Below are 9,868 nucleotides of genomic sequence, written 5' to 3' on the forward strand. Positions count from 1 at the left end.
GAGGAGGCGCGCAGGAGGAGTCCTACTCCTACCGGGAGTAGGACTCCCCTCCCTTTCCCTAGTTGGATTAGGACTTGGGGGGAAGGAAGAGAGGGGAGAAAGGAAAGGGGGGGCGTCGCCCCCCTCCTTGTCCAATTCGGACATGGGGGGAGGGGCGCACGGCAGCCCCTAGGCCTCCTCTCCTCTTTCTCCACTAGGCCCATTAAGGCCCATTAGGTTACCGGGGGGTTTCGGTAACCTCCCGGTACTCCGGTAAAATGCCGATTTCACCCGGAACACTTCCGATGTCCAAACATAGGCTTCCAATATATAAATCTTTATGTCTCGACCATTTCGAGACTCCTCGTCATGTCCGTGATCACATCCGGGACTCCGAACTAACTTCGGTACATCAAAACTCATAAACTCATAACATAACTGTCATCGAAACCTTAAGCGTGCGGACCCTACGGGTTCGAGAACAATGTAGACATGACCGAGACACGTCTCCGGTCAATAACCAATAGCGGAACCTGGATGCTCATATTGGCTCCCACATATTCTACGAAGATCTCTATCGGTCAGACCGCATAACAACATACGTTGTTCCCTTTGTCATCGGTATGTTACTTGCCCGAGATTCGATCGTCGGTATCTCAATACCTAGTTCAATCTCGTTATCGGCAAGTCTCTTTACTTGTTTCGTAATACATCATCTCGCAACTAACTCATTAGTTGCAATGCTTGCAAGGCTTATGTGATGTGCATTACCGAGAGGGCCCAGAGATACCTCTCTGACAATCGGAGTGACAAATCCTAATCTCGAAATACGCCAATCCAACATTTACTTTTGGAGACACCTGTAGAGCTCCTTTATAATCACCCAGTTACGTTGTGACGTTTGGTAGCACACAAAGTGTTCCTCCGGCAAACGGGAGTTGCATAATCTCATAGTCATAGGAACATGTATAAGTCATGAAGAAAGCAATAGCAACATACTAAATGATCGGGTGCTAAGCTAATGGAATGGGTCATGTCAATCACATCATTCTCCTAATAATGTGATCCCATTAATCAAATGACAACACATGTCTATGGTTAGGAAACATAACCATCTTTGATTAACGATCTAGTCAAGTAGAGGCATACTAGTGACTTTTAGTTTGTCTATGTATTCACACAAGTATTATGTTTCCGGATAATACAATTCTAGCATGAATAATAAATATTTATCATGATATAAGGAAATAAAATAATAACATTATTATTGCCTCTAGGGCATATTTCCTTCAGTTGTCTACGTACCCTCGTAGACTGAAAGCGGAAGTGTAAGCACAATGCGGTTGATGTAGTCGTACGTCTTCACGGCCCGACCGATCAAGCACCGAAACTACGGCACCTCCGAGTTCTAGCACACGTTCAGCTCGATGACGATCCCCGGACTCCGATCCAGCAGAATGTCGGGGAAGAGTTCCGTCAGCACGACGGCGTGGTGACGATCTTGATGTTCTACTGTCGCAGGGCTTCGCCTAAGCACCACTACAATATTATCGGGGACTATGGTGGAGGGGGACACCGCACACGGCTAAGAGATGAATGATCAATTATTGTGTCCATGGGGTGCCCCCTGCCCCCATATATAAAGTAGCAAGGGGGGAAGCGGCCGGCCTAGGAGGAGGGTGCGCTAAGGGGGGAGTCCTACTCCCACCGGGAGTAGGACTCCTCCTTCCCTTGTTGGAGTAGGAGAGAAGGAAAGAGGGGGAGGGGAACAAGGAAAAGTGGGCTGCACCCCTTGTCCAATTCGGACCAGAGGGGGGGGGGGCGTGCGCCTCCTTCCTTTTGGCCTCTCTCCTCTATTCCCGTATGGCCCAATAAGGCCCATATACTCCCCGGCGAATTCCCGTAACTCTCCGGTACTCCGAAAAATACCCGAATCACTCGGAACCTTTCCGATGTCTGAATATAGTCGTCCAATATATCGATCTTTACGTCTCGACCATTTCGAGACTCCTCGTCATGTCCCCGATCTCATCCGGGACTCCGAACTCCTTCGGTACATCAAAACTCATAAACTCATAATATAACTGTCATCGAAACCTTAAGCGTGCGGACCCTACGGGTTTGAGAACAATGTAGACATGACCGAGACACGTCTCCGGTCAATAACCAATAGAGGAACCTGGATGCTCATATTGGCTCCCACATATTCTACGAAGATCTTTATCGGTCAGACCGCATAACAACATATGTTGTTCCCTTTGTCATCGGTATGTTACTTGCCCGAGATTTGATCGTCGGTATCTCAACACCTAGTTCAATCTCGTTACCGGCAAGTCTCTTTACTCGTTCCGTAATACATCATCCCGCAACTAACTCATTAGTTGCAATGCTTGCAAGGCTTAAGTGATGTGCATTACCGAGAGGGCCCAGATATACCTCTCCGACAGTCGGAGTGACAAATCCTAATCTCGAAATACGCCAACCCAACAAGTACCTTCAGAGACACCTGTAGAGCACCTTTATAATCACCCAGTTACGTTGTGACATTTGGTAGCACACAAAGTGTTCCTCCGGTAAACGGGAGTTGCATAATCTCATAGTCATAGGAACATGTATAAGTTATGAAGAAAGCAATAGCAACAAACTAAACGATCAAGTGCTATGCTAACAGAATGGGTCAAGTCAATCACTTCATTCTCCTAATGATGTGATCCCGTTAATCAAATGACAACTCATGTCTATGGTTAGGAAACATAACCATCTTTGATCAACGAGCTAGTCAAGTAGAGGCATACTAGTGACCCTCTGTTTGTCTATGTATTCACACATGTATTATGTTTCCGGTTAATACAATTCTAGCATGAATAATAAACATTTATCATGATATAAGGAAATAAATAATAACTCTATCATTGCCTCTAGGGCATATTTCCTTCACATCGATGATGACTGAAGAAGGTACCAAAGCAGAAGCAGGGCTTGATTGTTGAGAAAAGTTCAGACCAGTAGTATCCTGTGTAATCAAGACAGATAACTGAACCGGGTTTGGTCTCAAACTAAATCCCTCCTTCCAAGGCCCAAATGTTGCAAGCATTAGACTAACAACTTGGGAAATGAATGTGTTGAGATTCAGGCATGGGATTGGGTGATTCAGCAGCCTGGAAAGGATCTCATCACCTTGAGCAGATAGGCCAAACCTGACACCTTGATCATTGATCTCCAACGAGATGGTAAGAGATTCAGAGCTTGCACTGTCAGTCAGCTGCATTGTTGGATCAGTCATGAAGTACAGGTCAGACTGAGTCGAGCTTGAGCTGTCAGATTGGGTGATCGAGTCGTTCCAAGATTGGAATGCATTGTCAGTGATGTTGTTTTCAGGAACTATTCCATGTTGCACTGTCAGACCCTGCGCAGCAAGCCAGGCTTGATAGTTCACCAAATGGGGCGGCATTGGCGGGAGTGGAGGAGCAGCAGGTGCACCCCAAGTGCCCCAACCAGCATTAGCGTCCACCTGTTGAGAAGGGGCATCATTTGCAGCTCCCGCATTGTTGCCAGCTCCAGGTGCACCATTCAGAACGAGCCAATTGTGAACTTGCTGCTAATATAGCTGCTCTACAGTGAGTTCAGGGCCAAACTACGGATGCGGGTAGCCATCTAGCTGCTCTACATTGTTCCTCAGGTGAGGCAGGGACCTCAGGGAGGAGGCCATTCCAGTCATTGTTGCAAAAGATGGTGATTTGGACTGTCCAGCAGTCGCGCGCGCCACCAAGTTGCCAAACCACAAAGCTCTTGGGGATGAGGCGCAAACTAAGTACTCGAGCTTTCAGAAGGATGAATCTGCGATCCTGACGAGGATTGTACCATGAAACCAAGGAACCATATCCGCCCAAAGCCTTAGTGATGTAGTAATCCGTTTGGTAATCATACGGAAAACCAAACATCATGAGCCAAACCTCAGGCCCAAATGGTGCAGCACGACGGTTAAGAGCCTCATTATGCGGAACGAAAGTAATAAACAGATCTTCGTCTTCAAGCTCAAGCGGAGTGTTTACCGCTGTATCTCTCATAAAGGAATCCACAAATCCAAAAATCCCAATGCCGAAGGGGTGATCACTGACCTCAATAGTAAAAAGCTGGGATTCCTGAAGCAGAGTAGCGATCTGATTGTGGACGATGGCGCGACGATGCAGGGGCACATGCGCGCTGGCTTCCGCAATGGCCAGAAACTCATGGTTGAGAGCAGCAATTGGTCCAACAACCATGCTGCTACGCACAAGTCTATCGGCCGACCCCTGCTCTACGGGGAAACCCGATGGGAGGAAAGGCACGGGGTTCAGTGGGTAGTTCGCCATTGTTGCGGAGCGGAGCAGTGGAGATGAAGGCGATGTAGATGAAGGTGGATGCGACGGCAATGGTGAGAGTTGCAGCAGAGAGGCAGACTGTGGTGATGGGACGGGGCGGGGTGAGGTCTGTTGGGTTCTCAAGGCGGAAGCTGAAGCATGAATGGGGGTGGTGGGAGGCAAAGTTGCCTTCGCAGCCCATTTCCACTTCTTTTGGAAAGCAGCTCTGCAGCAAGATGACGCCATGTGGCCATAGAACCCACAAGCATCACATCAGACAGTCTTTGTTGAAGCTTTGGTCGTGCTTTTGGTGGAAATAGGAAGGCCTAGAAATCCCGAGTGAATAATTGCAGTATCCTTGTTTGACTCGGACAGGGGGCGAGTGTCACGGCTGCTACGTTTTGGGTAATCTCCTATTTTATGATCAGGTCCCGAGCAATTAATGCAAATCAGGCGAGCTTGGCAAGCGATCCTGCAGTGCCCCCATTGAAGGCATCTAGCAGAAAGGGTGGCCCAGTTAATGGCAAGAGAATGAATGTCATCCGTGGAATAATGTGCTTGGGCTAAATCAGCCTTATGCTTAGCGCTGAGCACCGGGGGCCACATGTCATGTGGAGGTGCATAACGAAAAGCAGACTTGAGAAAACATTATGGAAGTGGTGGGTACTGGGCATGCACCGGGCATTTGAATTGCCCAAATGAAATATACTCAATAACCATATCGGCCTCAGACTCCGCCTGAGTGTTATAATGATCCATTAATGCTAGACGGTCAGTGGTTAAGGCGCTAATGTCACCATGCTGAGGTGGCGGTGAGAGAGAACCAAATTGAATTTGAATTTTATCATGGCGATCGATCACCGAAGAAGTAGAGGCCTCATGATCATGCGAGTTAGAGAAATTCCAATGCTTCAGGTTAACAAGGTTAAACTTGCTGAGTTCTTTGGCCGACGAGGAATCGTTGGACTGACCCTTACGTAGAAAATCTAGAGAAGCAGATAGGGCCACAGGGTTACGATCCAAGATCTCGACCAACTCTTGATTCGCATGCCAATGAGAAGCAGAATAATGCTAAGCAAAACTACCATTGAACAGATGGAAATGGCATACAAAGTCTGGCTAGACATGATCCCTCAAACCGTAAATGAAATGCCCCACTTTTTTGTTGGCCACAAAGAAATGGAATGATCGGGAGGTAAGAGCAACAACATTGAAACAAGAGAAAATTCCCCCAATGCAACATTGTAAAGCCAACCCAACCGAGTCATTCGTGAGAGGGAATGAAGCCAAGGAAAAGGAGACCACCAAATAGAATTCCTTGGTGTCCCGAGAGGGGGAGAAGTGCACCGTAGAGCCAAACTTACGTCTCACCTGATCGGCCAGGGACAAACCAGGAGCAAAGTCCCAATGGAGAAGGCCTTCCATGATGATGGCAGCTAGAGATCGCCATTGGTGGTGGAGAGCAGGTGGAAGAGAGGAGAGGTGGGAGAGGAGAGAGCCATTATTTTCGCATTGTTACCTTGTTGAAGGCATTGCTCAGATATGCTTGATCTAGTTCTTCAAGGTCAAACCCTAGAATCTAGACTTTGGTGGTTGGATTCGATGGCAGCGGGGCTTCAACGTCTCCCACTTCTAGAAGGCCTTCTATTGAAGAACCCTATTGTCTTTGTGGTGTCATGAGATGGTTGGTACGGATATGACCATAATTGTGGTTTATCGATCACATATTTGATCGCTTCGTTTTTATTTCTTTTTCTCTCTTAGACATAACTTTGGTCTTATATGACTTTGCTAGTTTTTTTTGCTCGAAATAGGGAGCTCTATTAAAAGAGTATCATATGGTTACAATCCGCCCGTAGGCACGAGACAAGAAATTCAGGGCTCGCATCAAGCCAGCTTTCAGTTCCATCTAGTGTACAAGCATAACGAGCATAGAGATGAGCCAGAGTATTAGCATCCCTACCAACGTGAATATACCTTTAAATCCAGCCGGTGGTGAAGATTCTTTGGCTTGGGCTTTGGAGAAGTCATATTCTACTCTATTAAATCAGTATATCGATCTCTAGTGACTCGCAACGAGCGTGGCTCCTTAGAGGAAGGGACGATTACAGTAGCTTCATTGGCAAATAAATAATTGTGGACTGCCTTATGGAAACTTATGATAGATTGCTTTGGATCGGATAGGTTAGATCATTCCGGTGAACCTACCTTCTGCTTGTCCAGATGAGCTCGATCCAGCGCCAGCCATGGTGAAGTAGGGGCCGGTGACGATGTGGACAGAGAGTGGATGGCGGCGGTGGTGGAGCTTCCCATGAGCACCGCACTAACCCTAGATCGGTAGGGATTGTAGGTGGGGATTGTGGCAGCGATTAACCTCATGAGTCTTGCCCCAGCCCCCACCTCTGTTTATATAGCGCGGGTCACAGGGGCCCACCAACCATGGTTTGGTTGGGCGCCCCCGATCAGGGCGCGAGTCAGGGGCCCGTTCGACCCGTTGGGTTTGAACGGGAGAGAGATCAACCTAACATTCTCCCCCTTGATCTCAACTTTACTTTTAACTTTATACTTTCTAGTTTATTTGTTTCATCACATATCGGTACATAGAGCATGTTTCATCGTCACAGCTTAATTGCCGATAGAATCATACAGCTACAACATGTGTTATGTTCAGAAACAAATGTTATTCCTTTTGGGCCTATCCAGAAATCATAAGGCTTTCCCTTAAACCCATGCCGGCTAAGTGTTCCTTGAACACATTGGGTGGTAAGCCTTTCGTTAGAGGATCCGCAAGCATATCTTTTGTCCTTATATGCTCGAGACTTATAGTTTGATCTTGGATTTTATCTTTCACAACATACTACCTTATCTCTATTGTTTTGGCAGCATTACTCGACTTGTTGTCGTGAGCATAGAATAATGTGGGTTGGTTGTCGCAATACATATTTAGTGGTTTGTGAATACAATCTACCACTTTCAAGTCAGGTACAAATTTCTTTAGCCATATCGCCTGCCCCATGGCTTCGAAGCATGCTATGAATTCTGCATCCATGATGTAACTATCGACTGTTTGGAGCTTTTCCATGAAATAGCTCCCCCAGCAAGGGTGAATACGTATCCTGGCGTGGATTTTCTATCATCTCTGTCCCCCGCAAAATCTGCATCTGAATACCCTTTTATCTCTAGGGAATCACTTCTCCTGTATATTAGCATGTAGTCCTTCATGCCTTTCACATAACGCAATGCTTTCTTTACCATCTTCCAGTGCTCTGTGCCTGGATTCTCTTGATATCTACCGAGTACCCCAGTGATAAAGGCTAAGTCAGGGCGAGTGCACACTTGTGCATACTGTAAGCTGCCAACTGCCGAAGCATATGGTACTTATTTCATTTAATCGATCTCATACTGGTTCTTGGGACATTGGAATTTCCCAAAACTATCGCCCTTAACTATAGGGGCAGGTGTGGCTTTACTCGCATGCATATTATACTTTTTAAGAAGCTTTTCTAAATATGCTTTCTGCGATAGTCCTAAGACTCCATTGTTCCTATCTCGGTGAATTTCTATGCCCAAAACATATGATGCTTCACCAAGATTTGTTATGTCAAAATTTGAGGATAAGTATTTCTTTGTTTCTTGTAGTAGACTAACATCACTGCTAGCAATCAGGATATCATCCACATACAAGATTAGGAAAATATATTTCCCATTTTTAAACTTTGCATAAATGTAATTATCCTCAATATTTTCTTTAAATCCAAAACTTTTAATCGTTTGATTAAACTTTAGATACCACTGCCGAGAGGCTTGTCTTAATCCATAAATGGATTTCTTCAGGCGACATCTGATGACCCACAAGTATAGGGGATCTATCATAGTCCTTTCCATAAGTAAGAGTCTCGAACCCAATGAGGAGCAGAAGGAAATGATAGGTGGTTTCCAGCAAGGTATTCTCTGCAAGTACTGAAATAAGTGGTAGCAGATAGTTTTGTGATAGGATAATTTGTAACGAGCAACAAGTAACAAAAGTAAATAAAGTGCAGCAAGGTGGCCCAATCCTTTTTGTAGCAAAGGACAAGCCTAGATGTTGGGGATATTACTACCAGCATGACCCGCCTAGGAGGGGCCGGGTCAACCCTAATGGCGGGTTACATAAGAAGCCCAATATACATTCAAGATGATAGTTTATAAAAACATATAGAAGGCCCAAAGGCCTGGGGCCGGCTTAAGGCCCGATATTGTAAACCGCCGTATGTAAGGAAAGACTTGTAAAGAAAGGCATGTAAAGGAAGTCACCGAGCCGGACACGGTTATGAGCCGGCCGGGACTCTGTAGGCCACCAAGCGTCAACCCATGTATATAAGGGGACGACCCGGTGGCGGCTTAGGGCAAGAAACAACCAAATCGATAACCAAGTCGGCGAGTTGAGCCCCTTGGAGATCGAAACTTCAGCAATACCAATCCCAACGAGATGTAGGCTTTTACCTTCATCGTAAGGGGCCGAACTAGTATAAAAACTCTCGTGTGTCCCTTGTCCCGATTAACCCCTTTAAGCTTCCTAGTGCGATGGCCCTACAACTAAGTCCTTGCTCTAGGACATCTGTCGTGTCAACTCCATGATAGTTGGCGCCCACCGTGGGGCCAGCGCACGGGGGATTTGAGTTCTTGAAGGGCAACTTCGAAGGGCTCAAGGGATACGTTGTGGGTCGGATGACCAAGAGTCGTCGCGGCAAACTCTACATCAACGACGAAGGCTGGGGCCCCGAGGCCGGCTCAATCGAGTATGGGTACCGGGTCCCCTTCGGCGGAATTCACGTCTTCATCGGCCAAATCGGCGAGTCAGGCCCTGAGCCGGATGTCCACACCAACCTCATCGAAACGGCTCAGCGCGCCAGGACCGCCCGTGTTCAATCTGTCGTGAAACATGCCTTCGTAGGCTGCATCCATGGCGGTGAATACTCCAAAGGATTGATGGAAGGCGGGGAGACGACCATCTGCTCCGATACTGCATCATCAACGGGTGAGACGGACTCGTTGTACCAGCTGCAAGACGGCATGCTCGGGGGTTGTTCCGATGGCAGCAGTATTCCGGACCCTCTTGAGCTGCCGAATTGGGCCGGAGTCTTCATGGCGGGGATGCAGCCTGGGCAGAATTCTACCGCATTGGCAGCAGCAGCTACCAGGTCGGCAGCAGCCGGGTCAGGAGACCCTGCGCCCCCCGGCTCAGATTCTAATGGACCTCATGGATCGGCTGACGACTCTGTTAACCACTGCGGTAGAGCCGACGGATAAAGCCCAGCATGACGCAGAAGTAGCACGCGTGTGGGAGGAGATGGTGCAAGCTAAAGAAAATCTAGCCGCGAAGGAAACCCGGATGGCAACAGAACGAGCAGCTCTGGATGCTCGTGCTCAGCAACTCCACGACACTAGACAAACTCTTATATAGAGAAAAGCGCTCCTGAGGACACATGGGAATATCGTCAAGCTAGTTTTCATCACGTTCATATGATTCGCGTTCGGTACTTTGATAATTTGGTATGTGGGTGGACCGA

This window comes from Triticum dicoccoides, chromosome 6A, assembly GCF_002162155.2.
Source record: "Triticum dicoccoides isolate Atlit2015 ecotype Zavitan chromosome 6A, WEW_v2.0, whole genome shotgun sequence".
NCBI classification, from domain to species: domain Eukaryota; kingdom Viridiplantae; phylum Streptophyta; class Magnoliopsida; order Poales; family Poaceae; genus Triticum; species Triticum dicoccoides.